The 10,590-nt window shown below is 48.8% G+C and overlaps 1 protein-coding gene across 3 annotated transcripts in view; it reads right to left on the reverse strand.

The window, feature by feature from the left end:
• SLC16A7 (solute carrier family 16 member 7) overlaps positions 1-9,739 on the reverse strand; it is a 104,174-nt gene extending 94,435 nt beyond the window's left edge. Inside the window, exon 1 of one of the 3 annotated variants that reach the window (XM_081878031.1) lies at positions 9,359-9,739. The gene's annotated coding sequence lies outside the window, so the exon portion shown is untranslated. Of the gene's footprint in view, positions 1-4,845; positions 5,062-9,358 lie in introns of those variants that run through there. The other 2 variants (XM_081878032.1, XM_081878033.1) reach the window with 2 other exon arrangements.
• Between the last annotated feature and the right edge of the window lie 851 nt (positions 9,740-10,590).

The raw sequence follows: 10,590 nt of genomic DNA on the forward strand, positions 1-10,590 counted from the left end.
CGGGCAATTCTATTCCTAAAGTGCAGAACCCAGCATGGTGACCTTTCTTGGGTGGTGGTAATAACAAAAGGTCAGGAATGCATACTTGGTTGGTAACCTGCAGCAGCATTTTTAGCTAGATAAATAGGAAAGAGTTTGCAGGGAAACAGAGCATTTATGAAGAGTGATTTTTGTCTAAACTGCAAAAACAATTGGCTGGATGTGGTGACCTGAAAGGTTAACAAGGCAGCTCAACAAGAACAACCCAAGGGATCCAATTCACACAACAGGATAGGGGGGTGGGAGCGGACAGAGAAGGTCTAATATTCTTCACATTCCTCTTGCCAGCATTGAAGAAGAAGAGTTTGGATTTGATATCCCGCTTTATCACTACCCGAAGGAGTCTCAAAGCGGCTAACATTCTCCTTTCCCTTCCTCCCCCACAACAAACACTCTGTGAGGTGAGTGGGGCTGAGAGACTTCAGAGAAGTGTGACTAGCCCAAGGTCACCCAGCAGCTGCATGTGGAGGAGTGGAGACGCGAACCCAGTTCACCAGATTACGAGTCTACTGCTCTTAACCACTACACCATACTGGCTCGTTGAAGAAAGAAGGCAATGTCAGACTTATGACCAATATCAAAAACCAGACCAAGGTTTTAGAACTAAAAATTTGTTCCCAATTTCAAGCAAGATGCCTACTGATGTACAAAGCATTGTGTGCTTATCAATTTCTTTAGACCTTTCACTGAGCTTGATGCCGTTTGATAATACCAAATTCCACTAAACATTAGTGCTCAGATTTAGAAGTTGGTATCTTCCCCTCCTTTGGGCTCCTATGTGGTCTGGCAGAAAATCGTTGGACATAAACATTACTCTTTCTGCTTCAAAGATTTGTTGAAACAAGAACACAGCAACAGGTAACAATAAACTTGTTGGGGGGAGCTTATAAAAATAATCACAATAATCTCAGAACAGAAACTTTGGGCCACAATGTGACCTCGCCCCAAAGTTAATGCGAGGCATTTGAGCCTTGCATTGTTGACTGCCTGCCTGCCTGCCAGCACTTGACATTAAAAGAAGTTTCTAAGCAGCCGCTAAGGTCTTATGCAATTCATGTTGCTATAAACAGTCACCTGAAATAAATTTAAAATCTACCATTATGGAAAAGCAGATATTACTCTCTTGATCTGCCTAATGCTTTGTTGTGCATGTTTCTGTCCATCCAATTTGCATGGCACTTTATCATGAGGCAATATTTTCACGAGCAAAACTGTTAAGAGCCCCCTGCTGCAGAAAATCTCTGGAGTAGAAGTACTTTGCTGTCAAGCTTGCAATGACAACAGCTGAGGACTATATGCAGTCCTCTAACACTTTTATCTCCCCAGCTTACAATCCTGATCTTCGTCCACTTTCCTGAACAAACCACGAAGACTTACTCTCAAGCAAGCATGCACGGGTTCAAACTGAATGCCTCACCATACAGCTCCATTCCTTTCTAACCAACAAGTCAGAAGAAAAACGGTCTTCAGCGCACTGAGTTCAATGAAATCAAGCACTTTTTTGAGTACTAAAGCAACACGTTCTTGCCTGCATTTCCACTTATGTGCAGAGCTTTTTACAGCCGTGGCACGAAAGTGAACTTCTAACTGCACCTGCAGGGCACGAGATCAGGCTGATGGTTTAGGGAATATTAAGGAGCTTTCTGAGCACACCTGGGCTTTGCACCTGGGTTTGCGCAGGAAGCAGAGCTCACAGTTATTCCCGACAAGTTCACTGTCATCCCTACCTAATGCGCACATATTACATCTCGTATGTATTTTTGAACCTTATCATCATCGGTATTCCTTGCTTCTGTACTATACAAGAAATTGCAGTTGCATATTGAATTGTAACTGGAAGTCTGGCACATACGGATGCGTGTTGCTTGCTTTGTTGTGTAGAAACTTAACTTTGAGATACAAGAAGGCCATCATGCAGTTTGTCTGCTCTTTGTGGGATGTAGCAGCTGCTCCCAAGAAGACAGCCAAGCAGTAAATCTATTTGACCAACCACCCTGTACACCACTGCACACACCACTGCCTCGCTGCTTGGCCTCACGCTTCTATTGAGAAAACACACTGCACCACTGAGTTTGATGTGTGAGCGCCATCCCCTTTGCTATCCCAGCTGTTCTTGAATGATAGCATGAAAATGCTTTGCCTCCTGAGCGTCAGCACTCTGACCTTATGTGCTCCAAGTAACATACAGGCTTCTTCAAGTGCCAAACAAGCCTCCTATGCTAAGACTTCCTTTTAGAAGGCTCTGTTGCTTCGTTAAGCCACAGCAGTTACCTGCACTTCAGACTGCACCAGAAAATTCAGGGATAGGGACATACATTTTATTTCTGTAGCATCAGAACCACACAGTTTCCTTTGCCAGTCCTCCACTGACTAACCACTAGGGATTGAGAAGTACAATTTTGTTTGCATTTTAACAAAAAACTACTTATTCCACATCTCTCAAACTGATATGCAAACCAAATCCCAGCTATGCTTTGAAATTCGCACTTCTCTGAAATTTGCGATGTAGTTCTCTAACCAAACACTTGTGCACAAAAATGAATATTATTAGGAAGGAAAGCACATGGGAATGCATGTACAGTGGTACCTCGGGTTAAGAACTTAATTCGTTCTGGAGGTCAGCTCTTAACCCGAAACTGTTCTTAACCTGAGGTACTACTTTAGCTAATGGGGCCTCCTACTGCTGCCGCGCCACTGCCGCACAATTTCTGTTCTCATCCTGAAGCAAAGTTCTTAATCCGAGGTACTATTTCTGGGTTAGCGGAGTCTGTAACCTGAAGTGTCTGTAACTTGAAGCATCTGTAACCCGAGGTACCACTGTATTAGTGAAAATAACCATTCAAAATGCATTGCATTAGCAGAAATTGCTTGCAAAAATGGGCATATTAGTCAAAGCTGCACACAAAAAAATGAGTTTATAAGGAGAAATTCACACTGAAATGCAGACAAAAATTCATGATTTTTTTAAAAGCAAATTACCATGGAATTCTGGATAACTGAATAGTTGTGGGGTGGAGACTGAAAAAGTTAGAGAACTGAAATTGACAGATTCATTCATTTCCACTAAGCACACAATACTTTGTATCTCCTTACACTAAAACAAAAGAGAAGATTAAAATCGGGGGAAATCAAAACACAGCTGAACAACGAAGTCAAATGTAGGGCAGTATCCAACAAAGTTGTTCCATTAGCACATGGACTTTGGGTTGCACAACAAAACTTCCCCTTTCTCTTTCCGCCCCCCCGCCCTTCTCCAAAATCTGTTGGGGGAGATTCTCTGAACCTTCTGCACCAGATCTGAGAAGGGTAGAAGGGAACACAGGGACGGGTGAGGGGGTGAAGTAGTCATTGTGCTAGCAGAACTACTTTGTTTGATACCACCCACAGAATTCAGGTCAGAACCATAGCTTCTGATGAGGCAGATGTATTTCTAGAGCAAGCCCAGGAACTGCTTTAGTTAGTGTAGTTCCTTTTACTTAACGAAAATATATGGGAGGAGGACATAAAGCAGCGTTGGGGGGGGTCCATATGCCATAGGGCAGTAAACTGTGACTCCCTCTGTACACTGGAGGCCTTCTAGCTGTTGGAATGAAGCCTACGATAGCCCTATCTGTGCTTATCGATTTTGAATTGCTAAAGCCACTCTAGACGACGTAATTTCCCAGCTATAATGCTGCATTCCCCTCTCTGCCTAATCTAGGAATAGAATGTTCTGGTTTGCCTTCAAATACGCATACATTTCTTATCTTCTTTCTTATCCCTAGACTAAATATTTAGTAGCCTCTGTGAGTCTCCTCCCCACCAATTCTCACTTTTGAGTTAGGAAAGGAGCCGTCACTGGGGACACTAATGATTTTTTTTGTCTTTGACACACGTTCCTCTTCCTCTGGAAAATGAGAAGAAAAAGAGGAAAGGGGGAGAGAGGAAAGATGAACGTAACATAAGGAGATGGTGGAGGAGATACAAGACCAGACAAGAGGATGAGATAAGCAATGGCCCCCTCAACAGCCGCAAATGCTCATTTCAAAGTCTACACTCAGGTATAGTTTGCCTAGCTGCTTAACCCAACATAAGCCTGCTATGGCCTACTATAAAATAGGATGAGCTTCACAGGAAAGCCCCTATGATACAGAGCTTATCTTTCAGGAACAGAGATAATAAAGTCAGGAGAAGGAAAAGACAACACAGTACAATTGCCGTTGCAGAACAATAAAGCAATGGTGAGAGGACTGACAAGAGCCGCACAAACAGAAGCACATGTTACTTTTCAAAATGTTGATTCTGAGCTAGAATACTTGCTCTCATGTACACACAATAGTCATTTGTGGCACACTGAGAGTCTAAAGCAAAAAGGAAAAACTGTTTCCCTTCCATATATAAACACTTTTCTATATGACCCCCTGGAAGTGATTCTTACTTGCCCCAATGGTTGGCCAAGTAGCCTTCTATTATAAGCAATTTATCTCATCTCATTACAATTCCTACAATTCCACTGATATTACATATTTGATCTCTTCCTCCCGGGGTGTGGTGTGCCCACCAGTACATGCTTGTGCATGTAAATGGGAGTCTTAAAAAGGGATATTAAAACATAGTCACTCAGAGGTAAATATCACTGACTTCAATGGAATTTACTTTCACATATATGTTGTTAGGACTGAAATCCTAGTGTCCAAAACACACACATGACTGTGCTTTATCAATATCACGCACCAGCTATTCTCTACGATCTACAAAATTTGAAACTGCACCCAAAACTAAGAGCTAAAATTTGACTGGATCAATGCTGCTCAACACGGCACATACCTTCTCGTTCAGTTCCGGAATGAGAACTTGCAGGAACACATGCAAACATAATGGAACAGGTAAAATGTGAGAATGTCCACCCCCACCCCATTCTTACTTTAACCTTCCGTTAGTACCTTAGGCAACTGTCAGCATTTGGCTTCTTGCTAAAGCTTCGTTTCTTGTGAGCTTACAACTGTAGCCTGCGAGTTTTCAAACTGTTGGGCAGAGAGCCCAAGTGCACTTGCATAAGAGTTTAGGTGCAGCCTTTGGCGACAACCCAAAAGGTCTTTTGCTTGAGAGAACTATATCATTTTTGACTCCTGGTTATTTCCCTGGGACTGTTGCGTCCCAGGACACAACATGGATTAGAAAAAAAGATTGTACATGAATAGCACAGCACTGGCACTGAAAGATCAGATTCTCTCTCTCTCTCTCTCTCTCTCTCAGGGCAAGGTAGATAGCAATTCACTAAAAGAAAAGATTTGTCATTTATGGACATGGTGACTTATGTATGTAGGTGTGGGGTTTTTGTGTCTTTTTAAATTGATTTTTTTTTAAAAAAAATGTATAAAGAAGCAAAGTTACTGCTTCGTCTAGCACAAATAGCATGCTAAATAACCAATTTGTACAGTGGTACCTCGGGTTAAGTACTTAATTCGTTCCGGAGGTCCGTACTTAACCTGAAACTGTTCTTAACCTGAAGCACCACTTTAGCTAATGGGGCCTCCTCCTGCTGCTGCTGTGCTGCCGGAGCACGATTTCTGTTCTCATCCTGAAGCAAAGTTCTTAACCTGAAGCACTATTTCTGGGTTAGCAGAGTCTGTAACCTGAAGCGTATGTAACCTGAAGCATATGTAACCCGAGGTACCACTGTATATTAATCACTGTGAAGCAAAAGTCTGCAATGGCACATTCTTCTCCCCACATTTGAGTGCCTCTCTGCAAGTGTTTTGAAATGCAGGGCTCAGAAAACCACAGGAAGCTCCAGGTGAGTGGACATCTATGCTGAACTCATGATGCTCTATCTATTGTTGCACTGTAGTAGTAGCAGTAGCAGGGGCCCCATATTGCACTGGCTGTGGAGGCCACTGCATACATGGTTGTAGGACTACAGAACTTGACTCCCCACCCCACAACAAGCTTTTCTTGTCATTTTCTCTACTAAAATGCATGACAAATGTGACAAGTCTCATTTTTAAGGGTGTTTTCTATGCATTACCTTTATCATATGAAGCCTTCATGGATCATTGGACCATCTAGCCTAGTATGAGCTACTTTGTCTGGTGACAAGGGTCACAGCCAGAGTTCTTTCACAAGTTTGCCAAATGGAATTATTTAACAAGAGATGCCCTTGATTGTTAGCTTGAAGGCTGCCATTCTTCTGTGTGAAACAAAATAACTGCAGCAAATTCAGATTTTTCTTTTAGAAGATCAGCCGACCTTTACCAAACAAAAAGCCTAGATCACCTGTGTGTCTCCAGTGTTAATTAACGGTATATCTTCCTTTTGTATTTTGCTGTGCATGGTTATGGTGCATTGTATGGTTTTATTTCTGATAAAGTTCAATGGATGTCAGGACCATTCAGCCCTTGAGAGCTCCATCTTGACCTGTGGTGCCCAAGGAATCAGATGAGATTCATCAGCAGGTTTCACTAGAGGGTCTATTACAGGCAGGGCCAGACCTACTATTAGACAGTGTGAGGAAGCTGCCTCAGGAGGCAAATGCTGGGATGCGGCAGCAAGATGTTAAGAGGAAAGAGCTCCATGTGTTCTGCCTTGGGCCCCTAAGCTAGCCTGTTGCTTCAGGTTCAGCAAAGGATGCTGAAGATGCAACAGCCAATCTGGCTCACCTTGGTACTAAGAATGGGAATGACTTCTTGTCCTCTGCCTCAAGCAGCAAGATGACTTGGGACTCTTCTGACTACAGGGATGGGGAACCTATGGCCCTGCAGATGTCACTGGATTCCAGCTCCCATCAGCCCCAGCCAGTATGAACAATGGCCAGGAATGATGGAGACTGGAGTCTAATGGCATCTTAAGGGTCACAGGTTCCCCACCATTGATGCACCGCTTATTGGCCATGGGTCCTGATGTAAAACAATGCAATTCAGATGGTTTTGAGAAAACATTTTCTGTTCTAAATACCATTTCTATGTTACTGTTTCTTTAAAGCCCCAGAAACCACTCTGCTTAAATAAACGATTTCCTTATCAACAGCTCTTATATTAAGGTTGTGTGGTTTAAGTTTGAGGAAAGGAAAAAGTGAAGTTGAAATGGAACTGGCTAAACTGGTTTGGTTAAATATTTCTATATTCAGGGCAAGATTGACCGCTCCCCCACCCACCCAGTTCAGCCCAACTACTATATGATGCAATGCTTGTTTTTCATACTTTTGGAACAAAGCACTTCATGCACCTAGAAGTAGGCTCTAGTCCTGGAAAGCTTAAGTAACAACAAATGTATGACGTTTTTAAGGTGTCCTTACTGGAGTCGACTCCTAAGGCCACCACTATTCAGAGCCTCACATATAAGTCCCAGCAGCAAAGCCACTATGCTGACGGTCCCTATAAGCCAATGACCTTGCAAATGAAATGAATTGAGGACCACACGTCCATGACATAACCCACCATCCTACGTTAGATTCCTCCTTTACTGCCTGATCTATTTACTCAGAAGGAGGCTCCCTCCAGATCCGTGGAGCCGATTCCCCCCCGCAAAAAAAAAAAAAAACGTGCACACGATTTCTTTGGACAGCTCCGGAGCTCCGCAGGCGGCGCGCAACGGAAACTGCCCGGCAAGGTCAAACTGCCCTGCGGAGGCGCCAGGAATGAATGAGGAGGCTGCATCTGCGAGGAGCCTGGCGTGCCCTTCTCCGGCGTGCGGGCCGACGGCGGTGCCAGCGGCTGCTGCGCCGCGCTCCACGTGGCCTGGCGCCCGCCAGAGCCAACCGGCTGCAGATTGCCGGCCAAGCCCCCTCTCTCGTGACGTCGGCATCCCTCCCTTCGCCGACGGATCGAGTTCTCGCTTCCTTCATCCCCTCGCAAGCCTTGCTGGCCGCCGCGCGCCTCCCATTGGCCGGCGCCGAGGTGGGGCCTTGGAAACCAGGAGACGCGCTGCGCAAAGGCAGGCCATCCACGCGCGCCTCTGACGCGCCGCCTCCCCGCCCAGCGCGAAGAGCATCATCCGGCTCCAGGCGCCTGACCCTTGGAGGATTTGACTGCCAAGAAGCAGGAGGGGGGGGGGGGTAGAGAAAGAAAAGCCAGCCCCACGCAGACCTGCCTGCCCAGAAATACACCGCCTGATCCTAGCCACCCCGAGTCCCCTCGCGGCGCGGAGGCGGAGGCAAGGGCCGCGCTCGGCAAGGAGCTCCAGAAGGAGACCCGCGCGCACACGCCTTAGCCACCTCCTCCTGCTGCGGCAGCGCAGACACAAAGGCGCACCAGCGACGTAGCGGCACGCGTTCTGCCTACCCACCCACCCACCCACCCACCCACCACTCTTGCAAGCCACGGTGCCCGGCCCAGGCAAGCAGCTGCTTCCTTCTCCACCGTGCCACCCATTCTCCCATTCAAAATGGCTCCTTTGGGGGGGGGGGGGGAGAGAGAAAGAAGAGCCCCTCTCCGAAAAGCAGCAGAGCTGCAGGCGTGCTTTAGGGACTGGAACCGGAGAGCAACGTGATGGGGGGGGGGAGGAGAGGGGGGGATCGGTTGCGATCGGGCGCGCACACGCAACGTGGTGCAGGGGTGTCAACTTGAATGAAATGTTGGGGGCGCTCAGGTGAGCCCCAGGCCACATGACGACGCAGCGCGCGCGCGCGCACCACGGCAATGCCCATCCACTTTGAGAGCGGCCCCTCCAATACATTATGTTTTGGGGGGGCTTACGTGGGAGTGGCTCTAAGGGGTGTATGGTGGTTCGGATGGGCATCTGTCACTTGGGTCTACGGGGGTGAGTGGCATTGCGCTCTCTCTCCACGGGGTACATCTCTGGAGGTCACTGATCGGACGGGGGCAGCCAGGGAGGCGAGCTCCGACTGCGCTCCCCATCCATCCGTCCCTAAGGCCGGTGGTGGCCAAGCCCTTCTCATCCACGGGGGCGCGGGGGGTGGGACACCGTGTTCTGCTTGCAACTCCGCGCTGCTCCTTTGGCGGCGGACGCCGTTCATAGTGTGGGTCTCCCGCCCACCCCGCACCCCTCGCGCCTGCTCTGCCCGCTTCCCCCGTGTGTGATGCATCATCCACAGTGTGAGCTCGGACTTGGGCGCCTCGCATCCCAAAGCCAACGCGATCGTAGCGGCGGCGGCGGCGGCAGCAGCAGACCAGGCGCTCTTCTCGTTGCTTAAGCGACACCATTCCGACACAGTCAGCAACACACTCGGGCGGCAGAAGCAGGGACATTCAAACACGAAGCGGCGGAGACAATGGGGCTGGAACAGACGGCGGCCCCCTTCTGCCTAGCAACCCGGCCGCCCTGCCCATCTATTTTGTTAATTTTAAAAAAAGATGAACTGGATGGCTCCGTTTTACGTTACCTGGCTTGGTCTCCCTCTCTGTGTGTGTCTAGTTTGGGTGGGCTGGTCCTAATCTTCCAGCCGCCGCCGCCGCCGCCGCCGGTTCCTGCTCGCTGCCACTGGCTGAATGGGGCGATATTTATTTATTTCCCCATGACGTGGCCTGCAGAGGCCGCCGCCGCCGCGAAAGAAAAGAGGCGGCACGAAAGACGCGGGGCCTTTTGTGCGCCGCGGCCGCCTCGGGCTGGAGTCGCTCGGAGGCCGCGCGCGGAAGCAAGAGGAGGAGGAGGCGCGCCGCCGTCCTCTCCGCCACCTGCCCCTGCCTGCTTTTTGTTGCCGCTCCGCGGGGGGGGGGGGGTTGGTGTCAAGGGCAGCCGGGGAGGCTCGACCAGGAGCCGCTGCCACCGCCGCCGCCCTCGCCGAGTGGGGCGGAGGCTGCCGGGCGGCGGGGAGGCGCCTGCTGCCAGAGCCGCAACATCTCCAAGGCTCCCGGCGGCGGGAGAGGAGAAGAGGCGAGGCGAGGACGCGGCGGGGAAGGCAGGGCCCGGCGGCACGCGAGTGGCCGAGCCATGAGCGCGCCTAAGGACGCTGAGCTGCGCCCTGAAGGTGTTGGGGGGGACACAAATTGCCCCATAACTAGATCAGGATCGTAGGGACAGGATGTGGGGGGCAACCCTTTGGACACGCCCTGGATCCTCGGCCACGCATCCAAGCACTGGTGCTAACTTGAATAAAATACAGTGGTACCTCGGGTTGTCTTTGTCCATGGAGTTTTCTTGGCAGGGATACTGGAGTGGCTTGCCGGTTCCTGCTCCAGGTGGATCACGTTTGGTCAAAACTCTCCACTATGACCTGTCCATCTTGGGTGGCCCTGCACGGCATAGCTCATAGCTTCTCTGAGTTATTCAAGCGAGGCAGTGATCCATGAAGGGGCCACCTCATGAGAAGAGAAGATTCCCTGGAAAAGACCCTGATGTTGGGAAAGATTGGGGGCACAAGGAGAAGGTTGGACAGTGTTCTCGAAGCTACTAACATGAGTTTGACCAAACTGTGGGAGGCTGTAGAAGACAGGAGTGCCTGGCGTGCTCTGGTCCATGCTGTCATGAAGAGTCGGACACGACTAAACAACAACAACCTCAGGTTACGCTTTAGGTTACAGACTCCATAACCCAGAAATAGTACGTCGGGTTAAGAACTTTGCTTCAGGATGAGAACAGAAATCGAGCAGCGGCAGCGGGAGGCCCCATTAGCTA

Source organism: Podarcis erhardii (genome assembly GCF_964252035.2).
Source record: "Podarcis erhardii genome assembly, chromosome: 10".
NCBI lineage: Eukaryota > Metazoa > Chordata > Lepidosauria > Squamata > Lacertidae > Podarcis > Podarcis erhardii.